Source organism: Notothenia rossii (assembly GCF_949606895.1).
Source record: "Notothenia rossii genome assembly, chromosome: 1".
NCBI classification, from domain to species: Eukaryota; Metazoa; Chordata; class Actinopteri; order Perciformes; family Nototheniidae; genus Notothenia; species Notothenia rossii.
In genome coordinates this window covers 92,342,038-92,364,037 of record NC_136912.1, presented here as the reverse complement: position 1 = coordinate 92,364,037, position 22,000 = coordinate 92,342,038, and the positions used below count along the sequence as shown (strand labels likewise).

The window sequence follows — 22,000 nt, the reverse complement described above, 5'->3', positions numbered from 1 at the left end:
CGTTGAGGGATTGAAGCTAAATTCTAGGTTGGCCTACGAAATGTCTAACTCAACTCTATGCAGATTAGAAAAAGGACTTAAGGAAAGGACTCATAGGAAGCTGTTTTCTAAAGGTGCAGGAAAGCTGTGTTCAGGGTGTGCCTTTCAACAGAAGTGGTTGGTTGGGTTGCGTCTGGAATGAGATTGCATTAGCTGGACTAATAGCAGCTCTGATAGATCTCTGTGTCCTCAGCTGAACCAGCGGTTGTTGTGTCTGTGTTCATTCCCCCCACGTCACTCTCACACTAACAGTATCATCTTTCATACTTTTACCATACTTCGTGCGTCACTTCTTCTGACTGCACCTCCTCCCTCCTAGTCTTAATGTTATCAGCGTGGCTATTAGCTAATAGCTCAGATAGCGGCTACTATCAGATTCAGAGATCGCCTATGCTTTAATGCAACGCTGCCATTTCCCCTCAAGCATTATAATGGATCATGTTCCTGTCAGCGCAGAGGCCATGTTCATTCTTCATTCCTCCATTGTTCCTATAAGAGGTGAGTCAGTGCCTCTCTAAAAAGATAACATTTATTCATTATTTGATTTATACTTTTTGACATAAAACCCCCAAATCTGTTTAGTGTCGTATGTCTTATTCTGTTTCATTTCTAAGAAAAGGTTGGTTATGATTGATTTTGCATGGAATTACATCCCCTCGCCCCAAAATTACATTACCGCTATGCAAAGTGGATTATTGTTAATGGGACATGAGGAAAAGCTGCTGCTTGATGTCTGCCTCGTTCACCGGTCACATGCAGGCCGGGTTTATCGGGACTGAGTGATCTAATGAGCTTAATAATGAAGCTCAGACCCAACAAGCTCTGGTAATGACTTTTCAATGCTCAGGGGGTCTTTAGTTACTACGGAGGTGTGATTGGTCGAGACAGGGGCCTCATGTTTTATCTGTCTGATCAATTTGAACTCTGCTAAATGAGGAACCTCAGCCTCTGACTGAACTCTGCACAAACTCTGGTGCTTTATGCTGTTCCTCTCTCTGTCTTCCTTCGCATTTCTCAAGAAGATTCAAAGATGTACGCTGAAGTTGAACCATTTTCCAAAAGTTTCCTTCTCTAACTTCACTTTGCATTCTGTCTAAACCAAATATGGTTTATAAGAAATAGAATTCTCCTTAGATTGAATAATCAGCTAAGAAAATATTTTCCAGGCGAGGTCTCAATAACTATTTTCTAGTCTTGTTCACTACAGTTAAAGGCGGGGTAGGTAAGAATGGAGAAACCAGCTCGAGTGCGCTAGAATTTGAAAATACACAACCGGAAAAAATCTGCCCCTTCCTTACAGAGCCCCTCCTCCAACACACACAAACGCGCACATGACCAATGAGGGCAGGAAGTAAGTTTGTGCACAGATGGAAGGCTGACAGGCAGGTAGGCCATCCAGTTATTTTAGCCGGGCCGGCTCAGATGATTGGTCGTGCTTTTTAAAGCACCAAGGCTTCCACAGATGATATTTATTAATGTATTTATTGCTTTCGGGATGTTAAGAGCATTCCATGGAATATAATAAAAAGTGTTTCTGAAATAAATGACATACCCCACCTTGAAGTATACTCCAATGAAGGAACATTGGGAATGGGTTCCCACATGCAGTCTATAGTTCAGATGCTGATTTATTTGAAGCCTGCTGACCCCTTTAAGACAAGTATACACTTGTTAAAAACGACTACTTTGGAAGACAAATGTGTTCGAAGCTTTTTCTGAAAAACTGAACTCGGAGGGAACTTGCAGTGATAGAGAGGGAGAAGATGCAATCATTTTTTAAATATGTGGATACAGGTGCAGGTTTTTGAATGCTTTTGCAGGCATTCGTACACAAAGAGTGACAGAAACTGCTGTCTAATAGATAGTAAGGTTGGCATAGATGTCAGATTATCAGTTTTTGGAAAGTAACAGAAAGAAGGTGCTTTCAGACGCAGATCCTTTAAACAGAATACTCACCCCTTAAGAATCTACTTTGAGAGGCTTCACATTTCATACAAGCTTTACAATCTTCCCAGACTGGAATCCATAACGCAAGGCTTCTCTAATGCATTTCGACATGTTCTGTCTCTCCTAATCACGCACACATTCTCACAGACTTACATTTCTCTGCGTCTCTTGTTTCTGCTTCTCAACACTTTGCCTGTGTTTTGTAAGAGCAGGGTGAAAAATCCCAGTAGCACGGACGTGTGAGATTCAGGGTGACGTCAGTGCTGGGTTCAGATGTGAATCTCACGCCACCAGATAGAATATATCTTAACATCTCCTGGGTAAACACTGCCGACTGCCAGGAGAATTACATGAGGAACTGCTTTGTGCAAATGGTGTGGCTTTGTCACCTTCACTAGAAAACGTAGGAAGGGAAGGCAACACAAAGAACGTGAGTTGATATTTTATGGATCTTATGTGTATATTAATTGTAAATATATCGTTTTTAGGTCACAGGATATCACTTAAACTCAGTTTTATTTCCTCTCTCATTCTGACTTTTGACATACGGGCAGGTCTTCCCTTCTGTGTGAATGAGGTCACTCAGTTCGCAAACGTTACTCTCTCTAAATGTGGTGACATGTTCACACCTTCAGCCTTGTGTTGAAATAATAACTTACGTCAGGCTGTAAATTAGTGACATTAGTAGCATGACATAGCACTAGAGTCACATTTAGTAGCTATGGAGTCATGGAAAGGTTGTCAAACTGAACTATTGCAGAGAACATCATGTTGTCCTGATACAAACTCCAGTAGAGGATTATATATCGTCAGTGATTTGAAGTTGAAACGATCAGTAGATTGACAGAGAAACCTAAACTTTTGCCAAAATACATTTAAAAGTTTTTAGCCATATCAAATCTTAGGGTTTAGCACTGTTGGTCAGTTTTTAAAAGATACCAAAAGTCTGGAGGAGTGTTGTCTTATCACTGGATTTCTAAATGTAAAACAATAGCTTGAAAAATATCAATATTTGATACAACTAAATGCTAAATATATATATGTTCCCCTGTGGTACATTTTGGAAACCGAGACTGGAAAGCACAGCTGGTACCGTTAACCTTTTAAAATATGATTGAAATGTATCAGAACATGGCATTTGCTTGGATATACAAACCGTAAAAGATTAAAGTCCGAGGTACTCTAACAGGTCAAATAAGTTAAAAAAGCCATTAATCAGGTGAAATGGCAATTATTTGTGATTTATTTCTGACATTGTACAGGCAGAACTAGAAATCTATTTTCATAAAATAATTTGACGATAAATATCAATCAATCAAATGTAAAGAATACAGCCCAGTATCCCAAATTATACATTTGTTTCACAGGGTGTTACACTGTTCTGTCCTTAGACCCTCGCAAAAACAAGGAAAAACTCCCGGAAGAAACCTAGGAAGGAGACTTGATTCCTTTCCCAGGAAGGACAGACGTGCAATAAATGGTGTCAAAGACAATCCAAATGACCAAAAAGGATCATGTGAATGTATTTAAGGAAAAAGATGGATCAAGGAGGACGTAAAAAACTTTGCGGTGTCGACAAAAATGGGGCGAAGCCTGCGAACTAGTTCAGGCAGTCAACTCGAGCACTTATGCTGCATTCATACATAACGCCCCTTGCCACTCTACAACCAACCAAACAGAGTCTCCTTAATATGCCGCTCTATTTAACCTGACAGATCTCTCTCTATGCATTGCTTGCTGCTGCTATCGCTGCAGCTACTTCCACGTCGCTGCTGCTTGCTGCCCCACCACCACCCCAGCTTCCACCCCAGCTCCACCCCAGCTCCACCCTAGCCCCACCCCAGCTTCCACCCCAGCACCACCCCAGCTTCCACCCCAACTCCACCCCACCACCACCCCAGCTTCCACCCCAACTCCACCCCAGCTTCCACCCCAACTCCACCCCAGCTTCCACCCCAACTCCACCCCACCACCACCCCAGCTTCCACCCCAGCTTCCACCCCAACTCCACCCCAGCTTCCACCCCAACTCCACCCCAGCTTCCACCCCAACTCCACCCCACCACCACCCCAGCTTCCACCCCAGCTTCCACCCCAGCTTCCACCCCAGCACCACCCCAGCTTCCACCCCAACTCCACCCCACCACCACCCCAGCTTCCACCCCAACTCCACCCCAGCTTCCACCCCAACTCCACCCCACCACCACCCCAGCTTCCACCCCAGCTTCCACCCCAGCTTCCACCCCAGCATCCACCCCAGCTTCCACCCCAGCTTCCACCTGTAGGCTCTGGGGTTAGTTATTTAATCATCACTCATGGTGCTATGTATATCTGTGGAGTGATGAGGCCCGAGCCTAGACGCCAAACTCAACTATATGCTGCTTCTAATAATAAACATGTTAAAGAAACACATGAGTTGTCTGAATAATAATACAATTAAATAATAATAAAGTTTGCGTCAGGTAGAACCACAGCAATTTAGATTTTCTGTTGTAATCATTACCACATCCAACCTCTATATGCCAGCCTGTAATTCACCCTGCTTTCCAAAAATATGTCACATCCTTCCTCACACAATTCAATTTGAACGGTACAAATTTGTTAACACTCAATCACTTCCCATATCAAGTTTTCACACCCTGCAAACAAACACTTACGTACTCACACACATGTCTGAGGGCACGGCCGCTCCCTTTGACACATATACACACACACACACACACACACACACACATCATTTTCCTCTGTGACTTCACACTGAAATACAACTCATGCATGCAATGTGAAGCAAAGAAATCGTGCAACCTTGTGATCAGTTATTCTCATGCTACTTGTAACATTTTCCCTTAATTTGTTGGTCTTCTTTGCTTGACCTGCATATCTGTGTGCTTAGGTTTTTAAAGCACGGGTTTACAGATATCAAGGTTCAAGGTTTTTCTTGTCATTTGTACATAGCTGCAGTTTAGTTATGACGAGGAAAATCTTAGGTCACAGGCTCCTCCACCAGTGCAACACAATGAAACAGAAAAACCGAAAAAAATAGTGCAAGTAAATACAAAAAAGAAAATAGTCATCTTTGGATAGAGCCAGTCATTTTCGTTAATAATCAAAACTAAGTTTACAGAATAAAGCCTAACTGTATGCTTAGCAAAATGGGGGAACTACCAATAATTTATTCTGTAACCTTCTGAGTTTTTTTCCACAGAGTACAGAGGTCATGTTTTCAGCTTGGTTAGTTTGTCAGCAGCATTCCCTAAAAAAAAAGCAAACAGGCACGATTTTGATTAAACTTGGTGAATGAATGAAATCCATCCATCCACACACACACACACACACACACACACACACACACACACACACACACACACACACACACACACACACACACACACACACACACACACACACACACACACACACACACACACACGTTCCCTCATTCCCCTTTACTGCTCAGTGAAGCACAACTTGACGTTCCACATTTCACGACCGAGACAAACATATTTATTCATGATTCCTGCGCAGGGAGTGGTTAACGCTGGTTGACAGGACAGACATATCTCCCTGTCTGGAAAGATTTTGCTTGCTGCACAACATGTACTGCGGCTCCGCTCATAAACACCGGTCTGGAGGACATCCAGTTCTTTTGTGAAATGATGCACACATACCATAGAAATCCTGTCAGCAGACATTGTTCTGTGTATTGTGTATACCTGCATGTGCAGACAAGAGTCACTTCTAAAGACAGGTCTCCAGAAATGTCTTTGTAATTATCCAGTTTTCAAAATGCACTGATGATAGGTCTTTTGAAGGGGGATGAGCACGCTTATAGATAGAAGTCTGTCTTGAAATCTCGTTAGCTCTTTACCGGAACTGGCATACGTTGGCATTGTAATCTCTTAAACATTGATGTGTACTCTACAGTATAATCAAGGCATAGTTGAAGCACACAACTAGAATGGCATTTGGAGAGCGGAGACATTCGGAGAGTGTATTCACAAGTTTCTCAGATGGTCCCATTTTTATTAGATGGAACGTTTTTTTTTCTGAGTTAGCTGTGTTCGTGAGGTTTAAGTCATAATGGAAACAACATGGGTGCTACAAATAGATGTTTTGTATTTGATATATTGTTTCCAAATCGATTTGATCGTGTGTTCATGTGAAAAGTTGGGAATACACGTAGTCTAGAATAAGTGATTTTAAAAAAAAAAGTTGAATAAACGTTTCCTTGGCCCTTGATACAACTTTCCACCAAATATAATGAAAATTGGGCTAGTAGGTTTTGCATAATTCTGCCGACAGACAAATACACAGACCAAGCCAATATCTTTGACGGAGGTAATGATGACTATATCATATGCATTTAAGAAGAGTGAAACATCTTGTGAATAACACTTACTTCCTTTGTGGGTGCAGATTATACAATTGATAGAGCCATAATGTTTGTCAAATATACAGTAGCTCTTCTCAGCTTAGCACAAAAACAAGAATACATTATGGAAGTTGTAGAACTCTGTATTTCCCAGTTTGCTTTAAGTAATACAACAACACTTATAAGTAGCAGGAACACAACTGATCTAAATGTTTATTTGCTACACTAGAAGAAACTCCACATCTGGTTTTCAAAATCATTATGACTCAGGTGAGAGGAAGAGCTGATGATGAAGGGAGCGATGAAGGAGAGGCTGTTGAACCTAACCTCCTCCTCCTCCTCCTTACTGCTCGACAACAATCCTGTCATTATTCCTTCCCCAGCACGGTGGGCCTGGAATTTTCCCTGCAGAACAGAATAAACAACAACAATGAAAGATAATAACACACACAGACGTTCCCATTTTTCAACAAGGGAGTGTTTCCTTGTGCACCAATCCAATGGGAAACAAATCAAACACACCTCTCTTACCCAACACTAACGTGAAGCAGACAAAACATGAAGACCTTTTTAAGGAAACATTGGAAAACCTATTTACCATCAGTTATGCTACTTGCAACAGTTTTCTGTTGGGCGTTTTTATATTGACCGAATACGTGTTTGATCTCGATTTGAAAGGACTTCCAAAAAACACTGTGGTTGGCAGACCTTTGGAAAGAGCCAGACATTTTCAAGATTTCCAGTCTTTGTGTCAAGCTAAGCTAACATAAATAAAGTCTACTATACTTTGCAAACACTGCGTTGTCAGCTTGGTTTGTTTTTCAGCTGGAATAAAAAAACGGGCCACATTTGTATTAAACTTGCCGGAAAAGTGTAGCATGGGCCAACCAATAATACATTTGACTTTGAAGCAGATCCAACTTAAGGACAGGATACATAAATGATGTTTCACTTACCGCCAAATAGGCCACTCGTTCTACTTTAATGCGGTTTAGAAATAGGCGAAAAAAACATGTTCTTCACTTCACTTTTTCCAGAAGGAAGTTGTAAGAGTTTCCACCCAGCAGGCTACGTCCAGCCATCTACAATAGACTTACAAATACAAACACACCTCTCTGACCTGAAACTAATGTGAAACAGAGACAGAATCTTTCACAGTTTACTTTTGTATGCAGGACACAGATCTCCTCATCACCAGACAGTTTTGCCCTCGCCATTTCAAACAAGCCGTGTTTTCTTTTTTGCCCCTGATTTGCTTTAAACAAACGCACCAGGTAGCTGGCTCTGCATTTTCCAGCCAGAATCCACATCTGCTACATCGTGCTGATCTGTGCACAGTAAAGTCTGCGGAGTCATTCCTCACATCCCACACATTTAGAAATCTTTTTTTAGGTCAGAATCAAAATCAGACGTGTTTTATTAGTCCCACAGCGGGGACATTTACAGTGATACAGCAAAAGTGGCATAGCAGGTAAGGCAAGCAAAAATGATCAAATTAGTAATAAAACACAAATAAGTACTGGACCAAGGCTAAAAAATGAGTCGCAACCATTAAAAAAAGGGACATTAATCAGCATAATAAAATATTGAGACCTTATAAAAATGATATTTGGATATTTATATGAATATATGATTTTACATAATTGCACAGAACAATTGAAAACAAGTGTTCATATTGCATATTGCAGGTTTTTTGCCCAAGATGGGGGTCTAACAGGGGCCTTGGTGGGTCATCCCTGGGTTAAACAAATGGTTTAAAGTGCATCACGGATAATCTTCACATGAGTTCAAGTTCGTTTCTTTTTTCCTCTTTTCTTTCAGGTCAGGCATCTGGAGCCCAGGAGGACTTTTGAAGAAGATACTGCGGGCGGAGAAGTTCAGGGTGGATCAAAAGAAATAGAAAGGCTGTGGTGGGGAGGGTTCCTGGCACCGTGATTTGATGCACAAAGAGAAACAAAAATCACATTGCCAGGGATTTCCACTCCTTCACAGCTCAGCATGAGTTTCCTTTAAACATTCGGATGCTTTTGTGTCATCTTTGGATAATGGTGATCAACTCTCTCAGTGGACTTGAAGTTTCTTACAAGCAAAAAACTGCATTTGAAGCTGCAGTTAGATGTGCAGCTGTCTGACATTTAAACTGTCTTCACTATTCTCCCCTTTCAAATCAGCCAGGAAGTCGATTTAAGAGCATATGAGGGCCAGAACACATTTTTTAGAGAGTGGATCACGTTTTGGCTCTAAACAACGAGAGGATGTTGGTGTTTGAAATAAAGTCTAGGATCCTCCGTTGGCAGCGCACTTTGAAATGTAATGATCCCCGTCAAAGGAGAAGCAGAACCTCAACATCATAGGCAGTGCGGGACTTTTTTAAAGTTCACCAGTGAGTAGTCACGTAAAGGTCTTCGTGCAGCGGATCTATTCCCTCAAAGAGCCAGCCACCCACTTGCTAAAGGCACAGAGCTTAGCTAATTAGTGAGCATTGATCCCTGCTATGTGTTGTTCACAGTGGCTAAGTTCAGTGCCTGAGGTGAAATAGTTGATTCGACGGAGGGGATTTGTTCCGGTGAATGGAAAGAACTTGATGATCTCGCATATGAAGAAAGGAGGAGGGAGGAGGGAGGAGAGATTAGGTGGAGAAGGAGGCGGCGAGGTGAGAAGAAAGAGTTAAGATCTCGGTCCCATGTATGGAACTTCATTATGAAATACCGGCCAGACGTATGAAAACATGTATTTGAATCGTGTCTGCCTGAAGCTACAACTGTTTTATCTTACCCAAGGCATCTGGCAAGGATGATCTTGCATACCGAATATATTTGACTGCTTTCCAGTGAGACACTTTGACCCAGGTTTAATGTGGACTTCAAAATGCCACAGGTTATATTGTGATTTTTTAGGAATGTGGTGCTAAATGTCAGACCTGTTGGAGCAGGCCAAGTTTATGTCCAACTGATCTTGCTCAGGACGAGCAAGCCAGTCTTTGGGTGCCATACTGAAACTTGGACTTGAAGAAGAAACCCACCTGGTTCATCTTTTAATAACCCAACCCCTCTGTCCAAGGCCGGATTAGTACCTCCGGGGGCCCTTGGGCACTCACTGAGCAGGAAGGTTTTAGATACAGTTAAAATGGTGAAAATCCATCTAGCAACTTTAGAGATATCAATGTCTAGAACATCAAGAAAAATGTATTGCTTGCTAATCTTAGAGTGTATTGGGAACTAAAACATTAGAAGTTGATTTCAAAAGAGAAACATTTAACATTTGACCTCAGGGTAAAACATTGCTGAGAACATAACATTTTTGCAAGGTCTCTTAAATGTGTCACACTCAAAGGATTATGAGCTGGAGAACATAGGACCCTAGGGACATAAAGCAGGGCTGCCAACATTTGAGTTCAGCTTGGAGTGAGATTTTTTTGTGTTACAGTGTTACAAATGTATTGAACATGTATAAACTAGGGTTTCCCATTAATGTACCGGGTGCTACAGGGGAACACGCACATACACAGTTTACCCGCGACTCTTACAATGAAGGCTCGATAATCAGCTCACAGCATATAAAATGGCATATAGGTGTAAGCAGAGGTAAAGTGCTATTTTACAAGTGGGGGGAGTCCTCACCTCCTCTAGGGGGGTCCGGGGGCATGCTCACCGGGAAGATTTTTTTTTTTTTAAATATTGAAGTTAAATGCATCAACCTGGTGCACTTTGAGAGCAAAATGAATTTAAGGATACATCTCTCAAGACCCATATGAAACAGAACTGTAAACAGATTTTCTTTTTCTTTATGGATATTTTACAAATCACTCCCCTCTTAATCTGTATTCTTGTTTTACTGTCATATAATATTTCATCAATGTTTTTCATTTATTCTCATAAATGGTGACCAAACCGTTTGAGACCCACTGAGATAACTAGACTAAACTATCTAAACAGAGAGTCCCTTACCTCACTGAGCTGTAGTTCTCTCAGTCTGACAGGACAGAGGCAAATAGTGAGTTTGGTAGAAATATACTGTATAATAGTAAAGTTATTTAAGATGATGCCATATTTATTGAAGATTTAACATTATAAATATTCCCCAAAATTATTCAAAAGCATATTCTTCCAAACTCCTTGCCGTAGTATGACACACAGGAGACTATTGATGTGTGTGGTGAGTTTGGTAGTAATAAGCTGTATAATAGTGATTGAATATTATTGTATTCTCTTTTTTCGGAGTTGCACTTTGCAGACGGTCCCTGAGCACTCTTCTCCGCAGATAGAGACCAATGTAACGTGTCCAGCTCGGAGGACGGCGCGTATTGGCTTTTTTAAATCAAAATGTGATTGTAGTTCTTTGTCAACCTTACCACGGTACTTAGGAGACGTCATTTGTGTCTGAATAACGTTTTGTTCATGAGTTATTGATCCGTGAAATCAGAATCTCCCAATATCGTTCCAACTTTACTGAACTAAGCCAGAAGACCGTCTCATTTCGTAGACCGCTCAGTTTGCTGTTCCTTCACTTTATTTTTATATACATTTATTTTGGACGAAAACTTAGCGTGAGGAAAGGCAAGTGTGGCGTGAGTGCGTGAGATATGGGTTTATTGCGTGACTCCCACGCTCAATGCGCGAGTGTTGGCAGCCCTGCATAAAGCTACACTTGTTAGCATGCCTGACTGACTAGCTTATACAGAACTAGTATAATAACCATATGCAAAGAATACATTAATAGCTAGCATCATTCTGTGGTGAAACAGGACAGTAAGAAACAAGGGGGGGGAAATCCCTGTTAACAACTAGCTGTTGTATTTCTCCATTGTGTGGATGCTAGCCGAGGCTAAGCTAACGTTAGCAGTTATGTTCGTCTTTTTTCGATTTGGGCAAGTATACATGGTAGCAGCATTACTTGAGCTAGCGAAACATTGGCTCAGGCCTCACCCCTTAAATATTGTTTTCTTTGTAACATTAACATTAAAGACACACAGGTTTAAAATATCAACAAGTAGGCTACAGAAGCTAAAAATATAAATGTTAGCGCAAACTAAGTCAGAATTTACATTTTCACTATGCTATGTTGCTAACACTAATAAAGCTAACACTGTACTGTACTGTACAACCCAGTCTCACGGCATTTCGTGTAATAGTCACGAAATACATTTAATCTATTGGTTCGTGTTCACCAACACAATCTTTGCCTTTTTTTTTTGTCACACAGAACGATTTAAAAGCAATGTATTGGTAGTATGTTTCGTGCCAGCATCACGTCCTTTGGTCCGGTCGGGTCTTGGAAGACCAGAAGCTGTGTGGTTCATAAAAAAAGTGTCTTACTCAATATCAAGCCACGATTATTGTTTTTATTTTAATTTGTATAATGTTGGACTTTCTTTGCCATCCGGGGCTCAGAGCCTCAGAATACTGAAATCTGTATTTTTTAAAAACAAATTTCCTTCTAATTTGTTGTTATTTGGTACAGGCACGAAACATACTACCAATAGAAATACATTGCTTTCAAAATCGTTCTGTGTGACATGAAAAAAATGGGGAAATCGTGTTGGTGAACATGAATCAATAGATTAATTTCGTGACTATAACACGAAATGCCGTGAGACTGGGTTGCACAATAGAGAGTCACCTCCATGATGTGAATCAATGCAATGATGTTGACTTTTTAGAAAGTTCGCCTTATACTGCGTTCACACCAGACACGATGCGATGTTCGGGGGTGGCGCGATTACATGTAAAGTCAATGCAGAGACGCGAACAGATGCAAATTTGCTCCGACGGCGAGCATGAAGCAGTGGGCGCGAATTCCGCGGCGCGATTGAGGCTATTGAAGGGTGCCGCAAAAAACACTCAAGTTCAATTTGTTCAACTCGAGCGTCATATTCGCGTGACGCGATCTCGCGGTAGCCAATTAGCGGTGAGTATCTCAGCCTGCCGTCAGTGAAGTTCAACCAGAAAACATCAGCCGTTAGCTGTTAGCAGTTAGCACACAGAACTCATAGCTCCTCATATCTGTTCAGAAACTGGACAAAAGTTAAACAAGTACAAACCACAGACTGTCTGTGTCATGGCGAATACAGTCGCTGGTTTATTTATGTCTGTAGGCCGTTGTTGTGAGTGTGGACGGAGCTTATACAACGTTAGCTTAGCCTGGTCGATCCGATCTCCATTCAGAAAACACGCATTTTAAAAGGTTTTTCGCCTGCCGTCTGTCTGCAGACTTGTCAAATCATTAATTCATGGTTTTTACTAACCGGTATCAGTATGTTGTTACTTCGGCATCATTTAGAAACGTGTATTACAATTTAATCACGGTCAAATGTGTTCATTTTGTTGTAGTTGTATCTCCCAACACAGCTGACAGCCGCGGTGAAACTCGAGCGTTTAGAGCGATGCGATAGGAGCGATTAGAGCGAAGCGAATATTCGCATCGCGTCCGGTGTGAACGCAGCATTAGGGTTTAATTAAATAAACCTGATGTCTGCATTATTTGGATAATGCAGACATCAGCCGGAGGCAGTGTTTGAGTCATTTAATAGTGTGAGTTGAATTAGCTAGGTAGCTTTTTATGATATTGACATTTAGTTTTGTCATGTCAGACACTGCAACTAACAGTCTGTGGCTATGAATTAGCAGCTGCATTTGACTGCTATAATCAAGAGGTTGTAATTCTGACATTGTTATTATACGTTTCATGCAAGAACAGAAAGCTTGACAGACGTAGCAGCTTGAAAAAAAAATACTTGGAGATTGTGTGTTCTCACTCCTAATACATTACATGTTGTGAATCATACTATCCTTTTTGTTAGGTTTTAAACAAAGCCTTTCATGCAGACTGCACACTGGATTTTCAAGCGAAATGATATTCGGGCTGTACCTTCCCGTGCCTACTGAACTGGTATCAGTGTTTTACCAAAAAACTGGCTCAGTTCAGCAGGAACAGGAGTGAAGTCCACTTTCAACCAGATGTGACCAACATCTACAATAAAACCCACATTCAACACTTCTGATCTTGTTTTTAGTTGACCCGACCAACTACAGAGTTAGCTTCGAGTCATTGGCCCTGAGAAACATCAAAACGTAGCCCTTCACCCTGTCAGACGACGCCACTGAACCCTGAAGTGTTTGCAGCTTCAGCTTTAGATGACAGTCCCATTCTTCGCTAAAAACATGAATGTTTCATGAGCAGATTTACCATATTTTGCTTGATAGGTAGGCCCTGGCGTCCTGAGTGTGAATACTGTTACATACTGATTGTTGTTCGGCTCAGCCTTCATGTTTATTCCAGCATTGTTCCCTTGAAAAACACTGAAAACACGTCTCACCCTTCGCCCATGTCTCTCTGACTGACTCTCTTTTGTTCTGTCTTTCCTGTCAAAAGCCAGACTGAGACTGGAGTTAATTGTCAGGTAATCCCAGTAAAATGTCTGCTATGTCTGCGTAATTGATGTCACAGCAGTTTCTATTATCAGTGATTGAGAATGAGTGCAATGCAGATAAACTGGCCGCCACCGAAGGAACAATGCTTCATGTTGAAGATTTCATCCAAGGCCAGAGGAAAAATAAAAGCTTATTAGAAGAAGCATGGTGTATCTACTCTATTTCATTTAAAACGTTGAGATTACCCAAAGAAAGTTTTCTCATGGTGTCAGTGTTTGATATGTATATCATATATATCAGAGCTTTGTTCCTGCCTGACAGGTTAGCTGTGATTTGTGTGAGCATTCAATCTACTTGAATGTAGACGACAGCGGTGCATAAAGAACATTAGTCTAAATGTAAGTGAGTTTCTAACTACTTTCCTTTGGAGCATGATTTATTTTAATGTTACAGGGAGCCACCATTGTTCCATTTCATTACTAATCCAGCCCAGTTTAATGTAATAAAGCTGAATTGAGTCTGAAAAATTGTTTTATTTCTTTGCGATATTTCATCATTTATATCTGGGAGGGAAACATGTTGCAGCAGGAAAGAACATAAATGAAGAATAGAGGAGAAAAGGTCATCAAAAAGCCAAGGTGTTACAAAACCGTGATAGGAAGATTAATGAGAAATTATCTCTGCGTTATTGAAAAATGATGAAAGGATAATTACTTAATTGTTGAGTGAGTGGGTGTGATGTGTCAAACAGTCAATATCAAAGCATTAAGAGAACTGTGGCCAATTTTGGGTTACCTGAAGGTTAAAATGTGTCATTAGGGGATTTCTTTTCTGGTAATATTGTCAACTCCTATAATATTTTCGGAGAACGCACTTGTCTTTTTTATTCCACACATCCTTCTTTCTTTTTAAAACTGTTAAGAACTCAGACACTTAGGATGTAGGACCCAATTGCACGACCCGGGAGACAGAGGTAAAGTATTGGTAAGATACTATCACTATCAAATCTCAAGTTGAGATGACAAAGATTGAGAACAAAATGAAAGCGCTCACGTAGCGAGGAACAAAACCTTTCAAGAGCACAGCGAGCATAGACCTGACCATAGCAAGGGACAAGACGAACTGAACACTGGGAGACATGGTAATTTAAACACATGACAACAAGACACAGGTGAAAACAATCAGGGGCGGGGCTGGTGCTGATGATCACAGGAGACACACAAGGGAAACAGGTGAACACAATCAGACAATTAGACACACCAGGGAAACTAACGACAGGGAGGAAAACACAGGGAGAAGGACCAGACAAGAAGCAAGGAGGAAAACATGAGACAGGGAGAACAGAACAGCAAAAACCCATAGGAATCATGACAAAATGGTCAAACCCTGGCGCCTACATTACCCAGAATTATGCTTTTGTTTTTTTTTCCCCTTCCTGTATTGGTTGGAAAGGTTTTTGTGCATGTGAATGGTCTGCAAAGAGTTTCTCTCACACACACAGGTGGAGATCAGGTATGTTATGCAAGTAGCAACTAGCCTCAAACACAGATAAGAAACTAGCCGCAGGAGTTTGTTAAACTCACTTCTCTCTAACTCTTCACCTCCATATTCTTCAATTTTCTCTCAAACTCATACTGTAGTCTTCAACTCCAGCAGACGCAGAGTGATGTCATCACTTGAGGCAATATATAAAATGTACAAGTCAAATTTACCTTAAAATGTACTCCCGGAGGCATGGAAACAGACTTTGAGGTGATGAATCGATGCAGTTCACCTTGAATGATGATTTTCTTTTTTTGGTTTCTCGGTTGAGAAAATTATTCCACTTCTTAGGGTACCATAGAAAATTGGATTGTCTGAAAAAATGCGTCATTAAAAACGCTGAAAAGCTTATGTAATGTTGAAGTGTTCATGGTTTCACAACACAGAGAGCTTCATCATGGAAATAGAGCTTGCAGACAATGCTTCTGAACAGTTAACGGATATTGACCTTTCTGTTTCTTGACACCCGGTTTGCAGGCTGTGCTCCAGTCGACCAAAGAAAATCTTGGCTGACTGAAATTCTGCCCACTCTTCACATTATCTCTAGATTAACTAAATCAGGAGAGAGTGCACTCTACAAGGTAGCCTAAATGAATTTAAAGTAAACATAAAAAGCCTTTTACGGTATATTAAATTATTTGTAACCTTATTATTTTATACCTAAAGGATAACGACAGGCTCAAATTCGACCAGCGTTCACCTGCCCATATTCTTATGCTTTCAAAAAATAGACCTCTCACAAGAAGAACACACCTGGAGTTATACAGGAAAACCATGAGGCTATTTATAGGCTATAAATAATGGTCACACTCAAAGCCTATCAGGTACTATCAGCATTTTTAATATCTGCACGCACCTGAGCCAACTATCCCTATAGCCATGAGTTGGGATGGTTATTTTAAAAATCTATTCGGAGACAATTACTGGTAATTCGCAAAAAAAGTAATCAGTAACCTCATGTGAGTATCAAAAATAAATGAATTCAGTATGTCTTCTTATATTATATTGATCTTTATTTGAAATGTATTGTAACATTGCAATCCTGATGATAATCCCAATTTTCTTTTTGTAACTGAAAGAAAAAACAGTTACCTTTTATTTGTTTCCTGATGACATAATCCCGTTACATGTAATCCGTTACTCTCCAAACCTACAAGAACATGCGTTAATCAACCAATCAGATCCCAAGACGGCCTGCAAATGTCCAACGTCATGCAGTATAAAAGCTGAATTTTCCAAAATTGCATTACGTTATATTGCATTTAGCTGACGCTTTTATCCAAAGCGACTTCCAACGAGTAAAACAAGTGCTTATATATCGACAGGTGTCTTCCTTAACACACCTACCCTTCCATCCCTTAAATTGATGGATTACGAATCGCTTTTCTCCGTATGTAACCAGCACTTTTGATTGTACGAACCAATGAGAGTATATCTCAAGTTCCCTTAAAAACAGACACGCACCAAGGCTTCCAGCTCTCCTTTTAGTCTCCATAGCGATGTCAATACTCCTTTTATCTTCTGGCCTCAGAGGCTGACCAGATTTCCTGATGTGGCTGCTTTATTGAGACTGATCTGTCTTTGTTGCCCCCTTTTTGCCATCCAATCAGCCTCCGTGCGCCTGTGGCCGATGGCTGTGAGCTCGGCGGCGTAATTTGGTTTAGAGCTGAGCGGGAACATCTGTTCGACAAAGCTTCAGAGTGGAAAAAACCAAACCCACATCCCGGACCTCCAAACCTGCGCGTCACAAACTCCAATCCAAACCCCATTTCCAGAGTAATCTCAAGAAGAAGAATGACAAGGCTTTCAAATGCTAAAGGTTCAAATGTGTGAAGACCATAGACTGTATATATAAAGGTGAAGGTGAAGACGTGTAGGATCTATAGGTTGGTGACAGCGATTAAGAACATGCTTTATTGATTTTGTGTGCACAGAAGGAGGTTTGAAACTCTGAGACAAAGTGTTTCAGTCTGAACACACACTTTGAGTTGATTTACTTTGTGAATACAGATGATATGACATTTAGATTTATCGTGGTATCTGTAGCTTGTTATTTAGATAGAGATCTGTAGGTACATTTTGTGTCTTTGCCCAAACCCAAACAAAGCTCCTGGGAGCTGGTTAGCAAAAATATACATTTCTTTTATTTGGACAAATGTTGATACACCTTGTCATCATTTAAAGGAGTGGATAAACAATGAGGCAAAAGCGAAGATAAGAAGTGAAATATTACTACCATAACGTTTGAACCTAGAGCCAAGCTTAGCTTAGCATAACACCAAGACAGGAAACCTAGGAAAACAGTTAGCCTGGCTCTTTCCTATGATATACAGACCACACCTTTTAAAGGAGGAGTTTATACCTTGCATGTTGAAAACTGTACAAAAACCAAAAGGCCCCAAAAAAAAAACTGTGAAAGAAATGAACTCTTGGACATATTGCTACTGAATCTTTACAGAAATTCATGATTTCCAGCGTGTGAAAAACAGTGTTTGCGCTGAAAATATCTAAAAAAAATAGACACACATTAACTCACAGATCAGGTTAAGCGAAAAGGAAATACATATGTTTTAACTCTGTCATCGTTAGCATGGTTACGTTAGCATTTAGCTTAGAGCACCGCTGCTCCTACAGTAAATTAAATCTCACTGCAAAGTATCTCAACAAATTCCCGCAGAGCCCTTCTTATAGAAAACCTGCATCCTCACTTAAGAAACTTTTATAACCGAAGCCGAATCATCACCCTTGAAACATCTTTCACAAAACAATTAGTTAAGTGTTCACGGTGTTCAGCCAGCGCACAGCAGGACGGAGAGAGAGGATTAAGAAAAAAGAAAATTCGCTCACATAGATTTCCAAGGTTGAGAGCAAAGTCACTGCACATGGCCGACATCCAGCCGTCAAGAGAAAACCCTTTGCCTTTGCTCATTGTCTCGTACACTGACAATAAAGGAGGAATGAAAAACACTTTTGTGTGCTTGTGGAAATTGTTCATCTTGTTGGAACATGATATTTATTTAATAGCAGCATTTATGCTTACAGCAGGTCTGCCTCTGTCAATTTAAAACTCATAACGTCTGGCCTTTTGTGTCCGCTGTCCTACTATCTAGAATCTGATAAAGAGGAAACAGCTGGGTCCAGAGATGGAGCACATTTTAAGAGCCCTTCTTCCTCCACATGTGCTCCCACCTCTGAGCTATTCTTCTTATTCAGACCGAAGGCGACGTGGCGGTGCATTCCCTTTTAATTAAGGAACAACTGCATTTGTTTTGCTCTGTTCTCTCATCCCTCCTGAGCTGCTCTCTTACTACTTATCTCCAGTTCACCACAAATAACAGACTTGTTTGTCATGTGTTTATGCTCAACTAGTCATGCAAACTATGAATGAAAGTACATAAATCCTTGTGAGCGTCTGGTTGTGTTTTAAAATGGGGTAGCAAACTTAGAAAGATCCTTTGGGGGAGGTGTCGAGGTCCTCTTTAGGAAAAAAAATGGACCACCTAAATTGTTGAATGAAGTTATGAAACAGTTGGCTGCTCTACTCAAATACTAAAAGCCATTTTCCACTTAAAGAGATTTGATTTGGCTTCTTTGTGAATGTTCTATCTCCACAGCCAATGTCTGCATGATCAGCGAGCTGGGCTAGCTTGAAAAGTTAGCTAACGTTGACTAGCATTTTTTGCCATAATCCAAGCGAACTTGGAAAGTTACATACAAAAATCTTGTGTAAAAAACTGTAGCACCATCTAATCTGTTTCAAATAAACCTCCACTACATTCAGACGAAGCCATTTTATTGTTAGCAAAGTTACAAAATGATTCAAGCGTGCTATCCAAACTGCCGTATCCTGTCGATTAGCGAGCTAACATTAGCCTAGCTGACAGGCAAAGCTAACTAACGTGGATTTTCAAATTGGTTGGCAATTCTTTTTACAAATCTACTTTAAGTTTAGGTAAGTTTGACCGGAGTCAGTGAGCAGAGCACACTAGCAATTCAGCAATTATTAGTCTATTTATTTTTATGTTAATTTCAGGTTTTCAATATTTCGTACTTTTCTAAACTGTCGCCTATGTGGATTAAAAGCCACAGGCTGCGGCAAACAAACAGGTTTAAATAAACCAACCGATCAAAAGGTGGTCATGAATATTAAGATAAGATTCATTACTTAGTTTTGTCAGTTGCTAAAAATATTAAAATGATCATTCATATAGGCTGCTTAGATATAAGGCTTATCACATCCTCACGGGACGATAAGCCTTTTCAAGAAAGACAAAAGAGTGTTGCAAAACGTTTACTTTGCTCCCAATATTTGAATGATGGGGATTAATCTGCTCCATTAATTCATTGCTCAGGCGCCTGTAGGAACACGAAATCAGATCCACTGACACCAGAAAACAAGAGGACGTTGACTTGTCGGCCACGTGTATCGACAGAAGAAGACACATGGAAAAGAATAAATGTTTGATTTGTTCGTTTGCACATGCAGCTCAGAGCTAACGCCCTTACTGCTCTTTTGTTCTCCTTGTAGGTGAGAAGTCAGCTCCCAGGAACACATTGATGGATTGGGTTTAATTGTAATCACAACATTGGATATTTGCACAGCCATTATTGATGACTCAAAGTGGAATGGGACGCTGTCAGGTAACCAAATAAACTTGACATTTTCCGGAGGTGTTTTTCTCCAGGGTGCGAGTCTCCACGGTTAAATAAAGAGGTTTTTTTCTGATGCCGCCAGTTTGTAAAATCATCCTTTGTGTGTGTAAATGACAAAGAACAGATAATGACGGACTAACCAAAAACAGACACCTGGACAAGAGAACACTTTTTTTTTTTTAAATGCATTGCTGAGGCGTCATTTAACAGACGTTTATAATAATATATCATCCTTAGACAGCCTTAGCAACTGTTGCAAGTTGGTATTTTTCAGCTATGCATTTGGCTGTTCAAATGGACAAGTTACAGATCATGCAAAATTAACTTATCTCCAATATTCTAACCTTCGCCCCCACTTCTCTGTGAGCTGTAGAGGTAAAACAAGTTGTCAGACCGTCTGTTTTACAGTTCTTTACTACCATATCACGTAAACTGTGTGTGTGACAACATGTCACCAGACAGGAATGATAATCTCCTCTTACACGTTTTTTACGCTGGGGGAGTGTTTTGTCTCTGAGCCTTTACATTATCTGCAGTGCACTATTTTTTTTAACACTCTTGCACTGATATCGTTGATAACTTCTGTTTGCCTGCAGTGAAAAGGCAAAGACTTTTGTTGCATATATATCCAATGGACTGCAGCTAGGTCATATTTCTGGAGCAGAAGGATCATTTTCTGCATATTTGGCTGTTCTGCATGAACAAAAATTGTGTTCAAACAATATACCTCATAGGTTTAAGTTATTTTAATCTAGGAGTTCTTTCAATCTACGGGCAATCAAACTTTACTGGCAAAGCATGCCAGGGCGTTTAGGCTTTGCAAATAAAGTTTGATTTAAACTCTTAACTAGTTATTTTCTGCAACTTGGGGGCTCCTAATCAATTGCCGTCATTGCAGTCAGCTTCTCCTCGTTAGGATACCTTTATTGTTCATCGTTCAGGAGGATTTAACCAGGAACCAAATGACCCGCAGAGGTCTCCTACCCTCCAGAACAAACGGACCAAATTACTAAAACCTGTAAAAACATTCACTAAGGCACGGTCTTGCTAAAAAGAGGTGTTTCTGTGACGCTGCTCAGCAAACCAGGGTCTGAGGGTTGAGTTGTTAAAAGGATTTGTCATCTTGTTTCTCTGATAACTTTAAATCCAGACAGTAAGAACCAAAAATGATGTGCATAGGTCACCTTCTCTCCAAAACGAACAAACCAGTTGATTAAAATTGAAAAAAGCACTGAATAAAATAGTTTCATGTTAATAATGTGTGTTCGTCCTATGCTGTTTGGCTGCAGCAAATGTTTGCCTAACGTGTTCCTCTTGAGTGTCAGATCTCTGATGACTAAGTTCTTCCTCCACTCAAATATTTAGTTAAAAAAGTGACCAAGATCTAAAAAGTTTGGATATAAAAGTCAATCTATGACAGTTGCTGGCAGATAACCAATACTGATGCATGCTCAAGAGGGGATCCATCACCAGTGTAGACGACCAAATGATATGCACCATTACCTTGATTGAAATGGTGAAGATGGAGCTGATTTGATTTTTCTTTACCCAAATCAATACAGTTGTCTCTTATTTTAACGTATATTAATCAACTAAAGTTATCAAACAAATGTGGTGGAGTAAAAACTACAATATTTCCCAATCAAATAAGTCCAAAGTAGAAGAAAATGAAAGTAAAAAAATACCTCAAAGTTTGATTGTCCTCGAGTAAATGCACTTAAATGCTTTCAACCGCCTTTGCTTTGAGTTTTTAACCTTTCTGAGTTTTTCATTTTTCCATGTAACGTTCAGTTTTTGTGCCATGGAGTTGTCGCAGTGCCGATGGCAGTGTCTCTCACTTTCTCTCCCCTCGTGAAGCTTCTCCCTCCCTTTTCCTCAGACAGTACATCATTAGCTGTCTGCTGAACACCTGGAGGCAAAGCCAGCGAGGTAATTATTGAGGGCATAGCCATGTCTGCACGCAACCATCATTAACCCATCGTACCTCGTTTAGAGCGGGGGGAAAGGCCTTGTTGTTGTATGAGGGGGGTGGGGGGGGGAGAAAGAGGGTGAGAGCGTCAGCCCCTCACATGTCAAAT

At 40.5% G+C, this 22,000-nt stretch overlaps 1 long non-coding RNA gene across 1 annotated transcript in view; it reads left to right on the top strand.

Annotated features, from left to right (window-relative positions):
• The window catches only part of LOC307024763, a 28,387-nt gene that overhangs the window by 4,952 nt on the left and 1,435 nt on the right, over positions 1 to 22,000 (top strand). Inside the window, exon 2 of the long non-coding RNA XR_013803986.1 lies at positions 19,798 to 21,851. This is a non-coding gene — a long non-coding RNA (uncharacterized lncRNA). The remainder of the gene's footprint in view (positions 1 to 19,797; positions 21,852 to 22,000) is intronic.